The sequence below is a fragment of the Petaurus breviceps genome, unplaced genomic scaffold, assembly GCF_028583685.1.
Source record: "Petaurus breviceps papuanus isolate PSGF00001 unplaced genomic scaffold, PetGlider_PUasm1.0 38, whole genome shotgun sequence".
Lineage (NCBI taxonomy): Eukaryota > Metazoa > Chordata > Mammalia > Diprotodontia > Petauridae > Petaurus > Petaurus breviceps.
In genome coordinates, this window is record NW_027186304.1 from 22,053,758 (window position 1) to 22,070,928 (window position 17,171).

Below are 17,171 nucleotides of genomic sequence, written 5' to 3' on the forward strand. Positions count from 1 at the left end.
ATGATTTTTATTTTTTTATTGATATAGTCAATTATGCTGATAGTTTTCCTAATATCAAACCAACCCTGTATTCCTGGTATAAACCCCACCTGGTTATAGTGTATGATCCTTGTGATGTATTTCTGTAATCTCTTTGTTGCTTAGCTTTATCTCATTCAGAGACTGGAAGGTTGAAGCCCCTCAATATTATAATTTGTCTACCTATAATTCATTTATATTTTCCTTTAAAATTTTCTATAACATTTGGTGTATATGTTTAATAGAGATATTCATTATCTATGATGCCTTTTAGCATGTAATTTCTCTGCTTATTTCTTTTAATTAAGTCTATTTTGTCTTTTACTCTGAGATTTTAATTGCTCTCTCTGCTTTTTTACATTAATTGAAGCATAATAAATTCTACTCCAGCCCTTTATTTCTACTCTGTGTGTATCTCATTTTAAATGTTTCTTGTTAACAACATACTCTCAGGTTCTGGGTTTTGATCCATTTTGCTATCTGTTTCCATTTTGTGGGTGAGTTCATCTCATTCACCTTTGAAGTCATAATTACTAGTTGTGTATTTCCCTCCATTCTATTTTACCTCATTTTAACCTTCTTTCTCTTCTTACCCTATTCCTCCTTACGAGTCTAATTTACTTCGGACCACTGCATCCCTAATCTATCCATCCTTCTAAAACTCCCTCCCTCATCTTATCCTCTCATTCTCCTACTTCTCTATGAGTAAAGAAGATTTTTGTACTCTACTGGTGCTTCCCCCTTTAACCCAGTTCCAATCAGAATAAAGTTCCTGCACAACCCACCTTCCACCGTGGAATCTATTTCACTGTAATAGTTCTTCCATTCATACCTCTTTTGTATGAGATCATTTGCTCCATTTTACCTCTCCCTGCCCATTTTATTTTTTAGAATTATACTATTATAATCAACTCAATCCCAAACCTTCTGTCTATGTATACTCCTTCAAAGGACCCTAGTAAAGATAAAATTCTTAAGAGTTACAAATTTAATTTTCCCATATAAGAAGTAAATGAATTTTGTTTTGTTTTTGCATTTCAATAGTTTCAATAGAAAGGAGTAACTGAAGAGTGCGTCTGCAAAATGCTTTACAAGATGAAGCATAAGACACATGAGACATACTGTGGTTCTTTGGTTTATCTTTAAAGGGAAGTTTGTTTTGTTTTGTTTCCCACAATATGATGCCAAAGGGAAATTTGAATTAGTTATAGCTATTGTGGAAGTTAAGCTATATATTGCACTGATAAACTATATGCTTTCCAAGGCCTATATATTAATTTAGATTCCTTAACCTACAACTACCCTTAAGTGCTCTAACTACCACATAATTAGTCAATTAAGGTCCTGCTGACTTGAATCTGGAAAGAAAACTCACTTTAGTCTAAGTTAAATTGTTACAAGAGCATTATGCTGATACCATAATCCATACATATTGCTTTTAAATACAAAGTTCTATACTAATTGTCCAGTTTCATAAAAACAGTTATCCTTATTTAAAAGCTCTAGAGTGTTAGCACTAGCACATATTGCTTTAGAAGGGCATAGCTGTGGTATCAGACTGGTGGACTATAAAGTTGCTTATACAAGAGAAACTTTTTTTATAGGGCTAGATATTGTAATAAGAATGTAAATTTTAAAGATCTTCCCTGCTCCTAGGCTAATGTGCACCTGAAGCCTGGGGTGGGGGAGGCTTGTTTTTCAGTAGATACTTCTTGATTGGCCAGTGAGTCAATAAGGTTGTTACATTCTCTGAGCCAGGAGAAGGCTATATAAGCCCTGATGTGTAGCTTTGTTTTGGGACTCACTTTGAGAAGTGTTCTGTGATTTGATCTGAATTCTGGGAAGCCATTGTTGAGAGTCCCCCGGCTTTGAAAAACCCAGAATGTGGAAACCCAGATGTTGACTGGGTGTGGATGCAATGGTTGGACAGTTTGGAAATCTGTCTACTTGATGTTTCTGTCTTGATAATTATGCCTGTATACTTTGAGGTTCAGGGTGCTGACCTTTTCTCCTGAACAAGGTAAACGATATATGTCTGACTGATTAAAGTAAGCTTGTTAACCCATTTTGAGTTGCTTTCCTTTAACAAAGCAGATCCAAGAACCTGTGGTAGCTGCAAACCCTGAGGACGTTTGGGGTGCTTGCTGCTACAGATATTGAGATAAAAAACACTCTGTATAAATCTTTGTATTCCTTATCGCTTGTTCCCTAGGAAAATTTTGAAGATCACTTAAATTTAACATGTCTGTCTACAACTTTAATAGAATTTTATAATCAAATTTAAATGAAAAATATGCCAAACAAAAATAAATCTTTAGAATTATTTGGTTATCTAGCTGTATAAAGCTTTAACAAGGGTTGTTCATATTGCCTCAAAGCCTAGTAACCCTGACTATATTAAAGTGCATCATACCATTTTTCTGAAATTGATCTGTTTTAATGTGAACTTGCATCATAATTCAAATAATATCAATTAAAGTCAATCACACTTTACCATCAATACTACCTATAATCAGTATAGTGATCCAGATACTATTAGATTTGGATCAACATTAACTGTCAACTTACAGTATAGTTTCTCATCTTTATTCTACATTAGGGCTTCATAGTTTTAGTTTTAGTTTTTACAAACATCCTTCAAAGAGTATCATAATTAAGTCCTGAACACATTTCCAATTGCAGCACACATAATCAATTTCCAGCTATAGCCTGTTTCTCCCTCAAGTCTGAAAATATCAATGCTAACATCATTATTATGTTTCAAGCTTCACAGCTTAAATCAATTTTAATATTGGACTCCACAGTTCTGATGGGAAATAAAACTTCAAAATAGTTTAATTTTTTCACCATAAGAATCCTATTAAGACCCAGTTTCGGGGATTGTTGGAAGATGAGCAATTTTGTAATAACTATGCTTCAACTGACATGCTGTATGCCCAGACACAATCCACTTCAACTTCTGAACATTTGGTTTAGGACACTTGTTTGATGAGTATTCAGTTAGGCACTTTGCTAGAAGTTCCTGCCAGGAGGTCAGATCTTTGCAATTTATCTTGGAATGTTTCTGAAGATAGTCTACTCTTCTAAATTTTATAAATTTCTGTTTCTGAATCTCCAGTGCAATTATAGACAATGCCAATACAGAAGGCTTTGCTCTAGAAAACATAATCCTACAGTGGCATGCCTTTAGCTGAGGTTTCAGTCTTTCAAAACTTAGATTCTTTCTCCTTTCACATGATAAGTTTTCATGAATGAGTGAATAATAGAGCTATAGAAATTGGAAGGCAGTAGTAGATTTGACTTTCCAACATGCCTTCTCTAATAAAACTTTTTCCATTCTCATCAGGTCAGAAATTATGAATTTGTCTTGGGTTATTTCAATCAAATCAGTGGCTAATGGGACATTTCTCTCTTGCACTGTTGATTTCACAGCCAGATAGAAGCAACTTAATCCCACACATCCAAGATGTTTGGGCTGTACCTTCATTTTGGATAGAAATCTGTCCAGTAAATTTACAGCTAGAGAAAAAGTCTCTGTGTCAAAACCAAAGAAATAAGTTAGGCTAAGAAAGTCTTTTACTTCAAAGTCCCTCAGTCTCACAGTCATCCGAAAGCCATTACCATGAGCAGATTCAATTAGTCTCAAGTCACAGACCTGTGGCTGACATCTGGACTCCTGTTCCACCAGAACATTCAGTGGGTGCAACAGTTTCTGAGCTTCAATTTTTACCACTGCCTCTTTTGTCTTGTGCTCCTCACCTCAACTCTTCCTTAGTAGTAAGCCTCACTCCTCTTCCCCTCCCCCCCAACCTGGGGCCTATGCTCTCATCATTTGGAAAAATTCGTCCAAATGTCCCAGACAACACAGAAATTACATGATAGAGAAAAGAGAGAATCTGGGGGCAGGGGGAGATAATGGAGAGAGTTTCTGGAGCAGCAGCTCCAGCAAGTTAAGAATGATGCCAGTTCCAAGTTGTGGAGTGTTCAGAAGTAAATGGTTTAACCTTACTAAATCCCTTATAATTAGTTTTTCATGTTTACCTTCTTGTATTTTTCCTGATTCTTTTTTATTTAATTAATTTTTAAATTTACTTTTAGTTTAAAACATTCAGTTCCACAATCCCTTAAGTTTCAAATTTTCTCCTCCTTCCTTCCCCCCTCCCCCCATGGCAGCATGCAGTCAAATATAGAAACTACAAATACCTTCATATTAAACATTATTTGGGTTGTAAAGATGGATTATAACCAATGGAGTGAACAAAGAGAAAGAGGAAACAAAACAAAACAAGAAAAAGAGAGCAGATGGTTTGCCTCAGTCTGCACGCAGACTCTGTAGCTCTTTCTCTGGGTGTGAATATTGCTTTCCATCATGAGTCTTATGGAGTTGTCCTATAACCTTACATTGCTGAGAGGAGTCCAGTCCATGAAGGTTAGTTGTCACACATACATTGTGTCTGTGATTGTGTACAAATTTCTCCTGGTTCTGCTCGTCTCACTCAACATCAGTTTATATAAGTCTCTCCAGGTTATTATGAAGTCTGTCTGCTCCTTATTTGTTATAACACAATAGTATTCCATTACATTCATGTACCACAACTTGTTCAGCCATTCCCCAATTGATGAGCATCCCCTTGATTTCCAATTCTTTGCCACCACAAAAAGCTGCTATAAATATTTTTGCACATACGGGTCTTCCTCCCACTTCTATGATCTCTTTGGGATACAACCCTAGAGATGCTCCTGGGAAGACAAAGCTCAATGAAGCCACAACAACTTTCATACACATTAACAATGACACAACAACATTCATGCATATTGCTGGCATCCTCATCAATTCACTTTCTGCCTGTGGGTCAAAGTTTCCTGATTCTTATAAGTCAAATTTTCTGTTCAGTCCTGGTCTTTTCCTCAAGAACACCTGAAAGTCCTTTAGTTCATTAAATATACATTTTTCTCCTTGCAGGATTATACTCTCCTTTACTGGGTAGACTATTCTTGGTTGCAAACCCAGTTCCTTTGTTCTTCAGAATATTATATTCTACTCTTTTTGTTTTTTTATGTAGAAGCTGTTAATTTTGTGTTATCCTGACTATAGCTCCACAGTATTTAAATAGTTTCTTTCTGGTCGCTTATAAAATTTTCTCCTTGACCTGGGAGCTTTGAAATTTAGTTGTAATGTTTGTGTGAGTTTTCATTTTAGGATCTCTTTCAGTCAGTGTAATGGTAATGGAATTTGAAGATCCCCATGTATTGGCAAGAAAACAGGTACTTAGCACTTGGTTTCAGGTTAAGTGTTAAGACCCAGAGCTTGTGAATCCCACAGTAGGATGGACTTGTTGATGTGACAGGATGGGGCTGAACAGGGAGGACCTGGTGCTGTGTATAGGAAAAAGGCCAAGCTGAAAGAGGGAAGAACTTCTGGGAGTAGCATCATGGAGGGAGAGCACCTACTGGTGGGGAGAGAGAGAGAGAGAGAGAGAGACAGACAGACAGACAGACAGACAGACAGAGACAGAGAGACAGAGAGAGAGAGAGAGAGAGAGAGAGAGACAGAGAGAGAGAGACAGAGACAGACAGACAGACAGAGAGACAGAGAGAGAGAGACAGAGAGAGACAGAGAGACAGAGAGAGACAGAGAGAGACAGAGAGAGACAGAGAGAGAGACAAGAGAGACAGAGAGAGACACAGAGAGAGAGAGAGAGAGAGAGAGAGAGAGAGAGAGAGAGAACTGCCAGGATCCTGAGGACTTCTGAGGGCCGGTGGGAGCTGCCAAGGACTTCTGAAGGCCAGACAGAGCTTCTGAGAACTGAGGAGGCATGACTGTGGTGCCTGTACTTTGTCAGTCTGTTTTGGGTCTATGTTAATTCCACAGGCAGAAAGTGAATTGATGAGGATGCCAGCAAAATGCATGAATGTTGTTGTGTCTTTGTTAATGTGTATGAAAGTTGTTGTGGCTTCATTGAGCTTTGTCTTCCCAGGAGCAGAGACTGTGAGAGATTTGGGGTGGACTGGACACTGTGAGCTTCAATGTGGAGCAAGAACTGCATGGAGAGCTGGACAAGGAAATAGGAGCTGTCTGCCTTTGAACTCAGGTGGCAGTTGGTTGGATTTGGGCAGGAGCTGGGAAAAGGAGCCATGTGAGCTGAGAGCCTGCACTGAGCCAAGATGAAAAGATCTTTCCTTGGGTATTTAATGCTAATTGATGATATTGTAACCTAGTTGTGACCTAGGGGTGGATGACCTTTGTACTTTGTGATTGACTAAATGAATATGCTTTGTTTAAGAAGGAAGACTTTTTGATTGAAGAGATTAAGATGTGTGACCTAGGGGTGGACTTTGTGATTGACTAAATGAATGCACTTTGTTTAAAATAGAACTTTAACCTTTGTACTTTGTAGTTGAATTAAATACTTACTAAATGATTGAGTTACTAAATGAATGTACTATGTTTAAAACTATGTGACCACTTTGGTGAAAATTATGTGGCCATGTTAGTGTTAAGTTGTTGAGTTGTGACATGGTGAATGCTGTATTTTGATTTTCTATGAATGTTTTGCCTTAATTTATTACTGAATAAATGGAGAGTTCACTGTACTGTGTAATCAGAATCTTAAAGCTGTTCACAGCAGCAATCCTCTGGAAAGCTGCTTGTGCTTGGCTTTACAGGCAGTCATTGATGAATTTTTTTTTTCAATTTCTGTTTTACCCTCTAGTTCTAGAACTTCAGGGAAATTTTCTTTAATAATTTCTTAAAGCATTTTTTGTTATAAAATTTTTGTCATAACTTTCAGATATTTTGATAATTCTTATACCATTCCTCCTCAATTTGTTCTCCAGGTCAGTTTTTTTTTTAATGATATGGTTCACATTGTCTTCTATTTTTTCATTCTTTTGATATTGTTTCATTTCTTGATATCTTATGAAATTATTAGCTCCCCCTTGCCCAAATCTAATTTTTAAGGAGTTATTTTCTTTGGTAAGTTTTTGGATCTCTTTTTCCAAGTGGTTGACTTTATATTCATAATTTTCTTGCCTTTCTTGCATTACTCTTTTGTATTTTTCCAATTTTTCCTCAATTTCTCTTATTTGATTTTTTTTTTTGCCTTTTGGAGGGCAATTGGGGTTAAGCAACTTGCCCAAGGTATGGCTAGATTTTTTGTGTGGGTGTTGAGTATCTGAGGCTGGAACTGAACTTGGGACCTCCTGACTCCGGGGATGCTGCTTTTACTCACTGAGCCATCTAGCTGCCCCTCTTATTTGATTTTTAAAGTCCTTTTTAAGGTCTTCCAACAACTTTTTTGGTTTCTGACCATTTTGCATTTTTTCTTTGAACTTTACAAGTAGTTGTTTTGTCTTCTTCTGAGTTTGAACCCTGATCTTCTCTATCACCATAGTAGGTATCCATCATCAAGTTTTTTCTCTACTTTTTTACTCATTATTAACAGCCTACTTTTTGGCTCTTAACTTTATGGTAGTGTTTGTCCCTGCTCTTTAGGATGTGAGGGAATAATGTCTTAGGTGTGAGGTATTTTATGCTATTGTTTTCTGAGCTCAGTCTGGAAACTTTTGACCTTTTGGTTCTTCCAATGTTCTATAATCTAAGACCAAGTGTGGTCACTGCTCCACCAACTCATACCCTGGTTTATAAATGACCTCAGGTATTATTCTCTATCCTTGAGCTATGACCAGGGCCCTGACATCACTGCCATGACAAATACTTTTGCTTCCTTGTAATAGTAATAAAATTTGAAATTCCTTTTGTATTGCTAAACTGAGAGGTACTTAGCACCTAGTTCAAATTAAGCCTCTGTTAAAGAAACAGAAGGTATGAACTCCTGCTGCTGATGTAACAGGAAGGGGCTGAAAAGGGAGGAGCAATACTGTATATAAGGAAAAGCCCAGAGAGGGAGAGTCAGAACTTCTTGGGATAAGCTTTGTGGAGGCAGAAGCAGCTGCTGCCAGGGAGGCTGAGGAGGAAAGGCCCAGGCTGGAGAGAATGATTTTGATTTTAGGAACCTGGGTGAAGTGATTTTGATTCTGGGAACCAGCTGGAACTTCTGCCGGGGAGCTACCAGCTTCTCCTGGGAGCTGCCTCAAGACTTCCAAGGATGAGCTGGAGCTGCCAAAGACTGAGGAAGCATGACTGTGATGCTGATACTTTGCATGAACCTGTTTGTGGCTTCGTTAAGCCTTGACTTCCTGGGAGCAGAGACCGTGAAGGATTTTGCCATGGGCTGCTCAATATCCAGCACTTAGCATGATTTGGAGATGTGAATAAGAAATAACCAGGCCACGTGGGGTAGTTGAAGGAAGAATGATGAAATCCATCTATTTATTCTCAGGACAAGGTTTTTATAGAGCAAAAGAGATAAAGGAAGGGGAATCAAGTTTTCTAATCATTACCTAGACTGTTGTATCCTGGAAGTAGCACAGAATATAATCTGATAAAGATTCCTTCTCTAGGTGCCAGAGAGTCTTAGGAAGAGCCAGTTAACTTCTTTCATGTGCAGTCACATTACAAAGGATGCTCTTGAGAGCTGGCTTCAAGACCCGAAACCAAAGCCGCATCATCAAGTACATCTACATAGGAACTGACCACCTAAGAATTCAAATATTTTGGTTTTGAACAACTAATATCTTGGGGCACAGCCTATTGGTCTCAGAACTCAAACGACATCCTTATAAGTGTAACCCACATCAAAAGAACTCAGGAGCTAACTTAAGGAAAAGTCTAGTCTCAAAGAGGTCTTTGATATTCAGGTCCACTGATATCAAGGTAATTATCTGAGTCCTGGATCAAGCCTCTTTGACTCCCAACAGGATTTAAGGTGGACTGGATGGTGTGAGCTTCAGCGTGGTACAGGAACTGTATGGAGAACTGGACAAGGAACTGGGAGCTGTCTGCCATTGGATTCACATGACAATTTGGTGAATCTAGGTAGGAGCTGGGACCATGGAAGGGGATCCAGGAAATCTGAGAGCCTACCTTGGGTCAAGATGAAAAGTCTTCTCTGAGAATACTGAGTAGTGATTGACCCTGATGTGAGGTTTTGTTTTGGGACTCACTTTGGGAAGAGTTGTGTGGTTTGGCCAGATGAGACTCTGGGCAGCCATTGAGCCCCCGGCTTCGAAAACCCAGATGTTAGTGCTTTCCTCTCTGGTAACTAAATAGGTATGGATGTAATGGTCAGACAGCTGGAAGCCCTGTCTATTTAATTGTGTAATTTATTTGTGATTGTACTTTGTGATTCAATTAAGGACTCTGTGATTGACTAAATGAATGTACTACACAGGGTAGAGTACTTTGACTTTTGTATTTTGTGTCCCAAGGATGATTGAATGATTGAGTTACTAAATGATTGTACTTTGCTCAAAATCATGTGACCACTGTGGTGAAAACTATGTGGCTATTTCTGTGATAAGTTGTTGTGAATGCTGTATTTTGATTTTCTGTGATAAGTTGTAACATTGTGAATGCTGTACCTTGATTTACTGTGAATGTTTTGCTCTGATTTATTGAATAAATAGAGTGTTCATTATCCTATGTAATCAAAACCTTGAAAGCTGTTCACAGTAGCATTCTTTAGGAAAGCTGATCGTGCTTGGCTTTACATCCCTACAGTCTCTCCTGTGCACACGTCCTGTAACTGAAACCAGAGTTTTTTCTCTCCTAAAAGTGATCACAACCAGCAGGGCCCCACACCGCTACTACCATACTCACTAGCATGGGTTCACTTCTCTTTGCAGCAGCCATAGTATGGGACCACATCTGGTCAACATGCCAGGGTACTGTGTACTCTGTGTACAGGGTACCCAAATCATTTCCATACTTGTCATATTATGAAAGACTAACTACATTTCCCTCCATCCTATCTCACCCCCCACTTATTCTATTTTCTCCTTTGACCCTATCCCTTTTCAAAAATGTTTGCTTCTAACTACAGTCTTCTACAATCTGCCCTCCCTTCTATCATCCCCCTTCTTATCCCCTAGCCCCTAATTTCCTGTAGGGTAAAATACCCAATTGAGTGTGTATGTTATTCCCCCCTTAAGCCAAATTCAATGAGAATAAGGGTGTCCCATTCACTTTTACCTTCCTGCTCTTCCACTCCATTGTAACTGTTTTCTCTTGCCTCTTTTATATGAGATAATTTACCCTAATCTGTCTCTCCCTTTTTCCTTCTCCCAATAAATTCCTCTCTCATCTCTTAATTTTATTTTTTAGATATCATCCCTTCATATTCAACTCATCCTTTTCCCTCTGTCTATGTATACATGAATATACACATGCCCACACTCACATATATATAATTATATACACATACACCCTCCTATACATACATATAAATATGTATACACACATTTATATTCTCTTCAAATATCCTCATCCTGAGAAAAGTCTTATGAGTTATAATTATCATTTTTTCATGTAGGAATTTAAATTGTTCAATTTTAATAAGTTCCTTATGATTTCTTTTTCCTGTTTATCTTCTCATGCTTCTCTTGCTTCTTGTATTTGAAAGTCAAATTTTCTGTTCAGCTCTGGTTTTTTCATCAAGAATGCTTGAAAATCCTCTATTTCATTTAATGACCATATTTTCCCCTTTAGTACTATACTGATTTTTCCTGGGTAGGTGATTCTTGGTTTTAATCCTAACTCCTTTGACCTCCAGAATATCATATTGCAAGCCCTTCAATCCCTTAATGTAGAAGCTGCTAGGTCTTGTGTTATCCTGATTGTGTTTCCACAATACTCAAATTGTTTCTTCCTGACTGCTTGCAGTATTTTCTCCTTGACCTGGGAACTCTGGAATTTAGCTACAATATTCCTAGGAGTTTTCTTTTGGGGATCTTTTTCAAGAGGCAATGGGTGAATTCTTTCAATTTCTATTTTGCCCTCTGGTTCTAGAATATCAGGGCAATTTTGCTTGATAATTTCTTGAAAGATGGTGTCTAGGCTCTTTTTTTGATCATGGCTTTCAGGTACGCAAATAATTTTTAAATTATCTCTCCTAGATCTATTTTCCCAGTTAGTGGTTTTTCCAATGAGATATTTCACATTGCCTTCTATTTTTTTCATTTGTTTGGATCTGCTATATAGTATCTTGATTTCTCATAAGGTGATTAGCTTCCAGTTGCTCCAATGTAATTTTGAAGGAGTTATTTCACTGAGTTTTTGAAATTCCTTTTCCATCTGGCAAATTTGGCTTTTTAAGGCATTCTTCTCCCTGGCTTTTTGGGCCTCTTTTGCCATTTGAGTCAGTCTATTTTTTAAGGTGTTATTTTCTTTAGTGTATTTTTGGGTCTCCTTTAGCAGGCTGTTGACATTCTTTTCATGATTTTATTGCATTATTCTCATTTCTCTTTCCAATTTTTCCTCCATTTCTCTTGATTTTCAAAATCCTTCTTGAGCTCCTCCATAGCCTGTAATCAATTCATATTTTTCTTGGAGACTTTTGATGCAGGAGTTCTGACTTTTCTGTCTTCCTCCTGCTCCAGGTCTTGATCCTTTTTGTCCCCAAAAAAGGATTCTATGGTCTGTTTGTGCTTCCTTTGCTTGCTCATATTGCCAGCCAGTTACTTGACTTTTGAGTTCTTTGCCACAGTAGAACTCTGTTTCCAGAATGGAGAGAGCTTTGTCCCAAATTGCTGGGGTTTTCTCAACTTCTGGAGTTATTAGGAGGGTGCCATCTCTACAGCTCCCACAAGCTCTGGCACACTGGCCACACACCCCAGGACCACCACCGAAGACCTTGATCCAGATCCAAGCATGTTAAAGCAAGAATGGCTAACCTCTGAATGGTTGCTTGTTCCCCCTATAATCTGCAGGCCAGGAGCTTATGAAGCATCCACAGCAGTGGCTGAAGCTGCCGTGCCTCTGAAGCTTCTTGCTGTAGGGGCAGGGCCTGGCCTGGACTCTTCCGTCCCCACCCTGTTCGAACAGTGTTCCATACTGACCTTTTATTTTGTCTTTGGTGTTTATGGGTTGAGAAGTCTGGAAACCACTACAGCTGCTGGTGATTCACTCTCCTGAAATCTGCTCTGGCTACTGCTGATTGGGACTGCCCTTGGGCCGGAACTGCAGCTCATGGGGGACTGAGCTCAGCTCTCAACACACTGTGATAGACCTTTCCTAATGGCCTGCCAGGCTTTCTTAAGCCTGAGATTTGTTTCTCTCTTTCACTTTCTATAGCTTTAAAATTTGTTTAGAGTCATTTTTTTTTTTAACAAGTATTGGAAATGGTTGGAGTTAGAGCCCATTCCAAGTTTGTGCTTCTACTCTACCATCTTGGCTCCACCCCTCTGATTTATTTTCAAAGTTGCTGGGGCAAAGGGGAGAAATAGTCTCATCAATATCTATTCCACCTCTCAGTGGCTCATTAAAGACACCAGCCGAAGATTCAAGGTCAAAAGCCATCTGCCTTTCAACTTGGATAGTTATTTCCTTTCTCCTATCCCCCCCAATTTCCTGAGTGCCTTGCTATATCATATTCCCCTGAAATTTGATTGGCATCTTAAAAGTACTATTGTGTCTCCATTGTGCTCTTGTCCAACTCTTACCTGTGACTGCAAGAAGCTGTGGCATGGGTAACACCCACATCCCAGTAAAACCATTTCCAAATATGGGCTATACTAGGTCGAGGCTAGCCAACAGGCCTCAAGCCCATTGGTGTGTTAAAGGGAAGTCTACTCCAAGCACGTGAAGATTTTCTCTGGCAGAGTGGGTGGATGAGAACAGTTTGTACCAATGGCCATGAAGGTGGTTGAAGCAGGTGCTGTAGAGCGCTTAGCGCTTGGTCAGACATCAGACATGCCAAAGTTATCCACTCTATTCTGGGTTGTCGCCACTTTTGTCTTGCCTTTGGACTTTGATGGAAGAGAGAATGATGCTTATGGCTTTATGATCTCTACTTCACTTAAATTTAATTCACATGTGAATCCTATTTGAAAAGGAAGGATGGACAATAAGAAAAGGGAATTTCCTACTTCTATGTCATATATTCACTATTCATGGGGCATCTTTTGGGGGCTGGGTACCATGAGTCATTTGGTTGATTTATTATCTAGTGGAGAAAATAGAACCATATGGAGTAATAATTGGTTGGCTACCAGACTAAAGGAGTAGTTTTTAATGGTTCAATGTCAGCATGGCAGGATGTCTCCAATGGATTTTCTAAGGGATCTGTATTTGACCCTGTGCTGTTTAACATGTTTATCAATAACTATTATTGGGCATAGATTAGAGGCTCATGAGATTTGCAGAAGATACCAATCTGGGAGGAACACTGATGTATTCATCAGGTGACTGAGTCAGGATCCAAAAGAATTTTTATTGACTGGAGCATTGAGTTAAATCTAATCAGATGAAATTCAATTAGGATAAATCTAAAATCTTACCCTTTGGTATTAAAAAAAAGTCACAACTGCAAGATGGGGGAGGCGTGTCTAGACAGAAGTTGTTCTATAAAGGACCTGGGAATTTATTAGCTCAATATTAATTAGTACTGTGATGCTGCAAACAAAAAATCTAATGTTATCTTGAGGTGTATTAACAAAGGCATAACTTCCTGGAATAGAGAACTGATGGTCCAATTGTATATTCATAAAATTAAAAATAAATGAAGATGATGATGATGATGATGATGATGACAGCTAACATTTATACAGTGCTTGTCATGTGCCTGGCAGTGTTGTTCACTCTTTTTTTTCAAGAGGACCAATGACATCATGAGGGTCGCATCTGGAAGCAAGTGAGGCAGAGCTGCACAATGTCTTCAGCTTTGCTCTCTCTTCCTGAGTTATCAAAGTTCAGTGGCAAGACAAAGATAAAGATAACTGGTGATGGCTCAGGATACAATGGGTGACCCAACCTTTCTAAATTAAGGTCCTTCCCAGTTCCTGGTAGTGTATAGGATACCCTTGAATGATAGGGCACCAATGGCATTACAGAAGACATTTCACAAATAGAAGAGATAAAACATTGAGAAGCAAGGTGTTGATGGAAGCTATCATGCTACTCTTTTTCTAAGAAGTTATAACTTTCACTTAACCCCAATTGCCCTCCAAAAAGCCAAAAAAAAAAGTTATAACTTTTACCAAGCCATTTGACTTATGATTTATTCTTCCAATCTTGGAAATTACTGCATTGTCTCTTATTCCTTCCTACTTTGCCCAGTCTTGGCTTCATTTGTATCAATCTCTCTTTAACTTTTTTCTTTGTTTTTACAGGAGTTACAGAACACTACTGTGTTTCCCCGATAATAAGACCTATCCCGAAAATAAGCCCTCCCCTTACTGTGTAAGATTCCTCTAAAATAAGCCCTCCCCCGAAAATAAGCCCTATTGAGATTACTACTGTAGTGAAGGTGATCCCCTGCGCTACACGCTACATTACGGTACCTTACGGTACCCTCTGTATGCACTGTCCCCCCCGGGTGAAACGCACGCCGCGCTCTGAGCTGCATCCAATCAGAGCTGCAGCAGTGAGCGCGTCATCCTGTTCTTCCCCAGTGATTTGCTTATTGAATAAAGGTACATTTTTTTGTTCACATTTACCTGTTTATTAAAATTGCTGTCAATGTTCATTAAAATAAGCCCTCCCCTGAAAATAAGCCCTCTGGTGTTTTTCTGTCCAAACCAATTAATAAGACAGTGTCTTATTATCGGGGAAACACGGTATATAGAACTGCAACATTTAACTGATTCTATGCCAAGTTCATTAATTCAATTTACTTTGAAATTAATTTTTAGCCATCTCATCCCTCCTTCTACAATTGGCTGATAGAAACAATACAACAATGGTACACATCTTGTTGTTTTTTAAGTAAGTGAAGAATCACTGAATATTTTACTATAATCTTTTGGCCATTATGTCATTGAGTTATTGAATTTGTGAGTTGATGTAAGGGCATCATAGTTGAGTAATAAAGACTCTATGAAATATAATAGATATAATAAACATACATACATATTTTAAAGAAAAAAACCCATCTGCTCAATATTAGTTAAAACATTTTCCAAAAGTAATTTATACCAAGTGTAAAATTTTGTTCTTTATTGGAAGCTTGTAGTACACAGATATTACCACAAGAGGGAGCCATATTCATATACGTTTGATAGGCAAAGGGCTTCCAGGCACTACTCTGAGATTATTACGGTTTTTCCTAAACAGAAATTACATTATTGCTCAAACTGTGGCAGAGTTTTGCATTTATTGAAAAACTTTCCATACAAAAGTGCTAGTCTTCATTTTCCTTTTTCTATATGTAAAATCAGGATTTGTTACCCTTGCTAAATGCTAACGGGGCAAATTAGAAAGGTCTAATTAAAACCCACCAATCAAATATATTCCCCCCAAAATCTTCTAAATTATTCCTGCACAGTCTATCTCCATTGTCTTCACAAAAGTTTGTGGGATTAAAAAAAATATTAATGATATATTTTATGTTAAGGAGATGGTTCTCTTTAAAGGAAGTTTGTAGAATATTAATTCCTAAGGACAGCTAGGTGGCACAATGGATAGAATGCCAGCCCTGAAGTCAGGAAGACCTGAGTTCAAATCTGGTCTCATACACTTACTAGCTGTGTGACCCTGGGCAAGTCACTTAGCCCTGTTTGCCTCACTTTCTTCATTTCTTAAATGAGCTGGAGAAGGAAAAGGCAAACGCTCCAGTATCTTTGCCAAGAAAACACCAAATGGTGTCACAAAGAGTCGGAAATGACAGAATCAGCTGAAAGACAATAGAGATCTCAAAGGAGACAGTACAGAGCAGTGGAAAGAATGCACGGTCTAGAGTTAGAGGACCTAGGTTCCAGTTCAGCCCCTGACATGGTCTACTTAGTCCCTCAGTCTTGTGCCTTCTCTGGGCCTCAATTTCCCTACTCTATAAAATTGTTTTGATACCTGACCTCTAATATCTTTCCTAGCTCTATATGTATTATACTAATAGACCAGCCCATATCCGGAATCTTGATTTTCCTAAAGTATTAAACTGTATCCCTCCACAGGTGACAGAAGTCTATTCTGATCTTCTAAATGCTCAATAAAAATAAAAGTTACTTAACACTAGTCATAAAGAAGGAAAAGGGGAAATTAACCTGAGCACAATGTGAGGATACATAGATGAGAGGTTTTAGAACCTTCTTCAGAATTGGAGTGGCCACCCTAGACCCCTTCTCTATTTGCTGGTGCTGTTCATGTGTCCAGTATAAGGAGCAGGTGGTCATTACAAAGAAGCAGAAACAAACAGATGTCCATTGATTGAGGAATGCATAAGTGAGTTGTGGTACGTGAATGCAATGACCTATCACTATAGCATAGGAAACACAAATATACAGAATTAAGAGAAGTGTGGGAATACTTATATACCATAAACTCAGAGGAAGTAAAAAAAAAAAAGAAAAACAATACAGAAAACAGTGTAATTTTGTTGTGGTGGTTGAATTATCTTCCAGTTGTGTCTGACTCTTGGTGACCCCATTTGGGATTTTCGTGGCAAAGATACTGGAATGATTCGCCATTTCTGTTTCCAGCTCATTTTACAGAAGAGGAAGCTGAGGCAAACAGGGTTAAGTGACTTGCCCAGGGTCACACAGCTTGTAAGTGACTGAGGTCAGGGGAAGATGAAGCTTTCTGACTCAGACCCAGAGCTCTGTGCACTATGGTGCCGCCTAGCTGCCCTCGATGGTAAATGAGACAGAGTAATGAAACTAAACACCGAAATTCTAATGACCAAGCATGCCTTGAGAAGAATTGAGAATATGTCTCTGCCTCTCCTTTTTACAAAAGTATCGGTCCGGAACATTGCATATACCCTCAGACACAGGTGATGAGATCATTGGTTTTGTTACTTTTCCCCATTGTTAAAATGGATGCTTTGTTAGGCATGGAGTGAGGATAGGCTTGGAAATGAAGGTGATAAAAAACAAGAGATACCAATAAAAACTAAGATTTTTAAAAAAGAAATAAGTACATGATTTCTATCAGTTGGTACTAAAATACAATAGTCTGCTTCAGTGCCAGAGAGGGCCCCTTAACAACAGCTCGTCTTGGGTAAGCACAAACAGCTCACCAGTTTATCTCCCCTCTCTAGCTACCTTCTTAGCTATCACCACTGTGAGGAGCTCTGGGCCCAGTCTCAAAAGGAAAAGAA

The 17,171-nt window shown here is 38.6% G+C and overlaps 1 pseudogene; it reads right to left on the bottom strand.

Moving 5' to 3' along the window:
- Positions 1-2,850: 2,850 nt before the first annotated feature.
- On the bottom strand, positions 2,851-3,655 carry LOC138170024 (cyclin-G1 pseudogene; annotated as a pseudogene).
- Between the last annotated feature and the right edge of the window lie 13,516 nt (positions 3,656-17,171).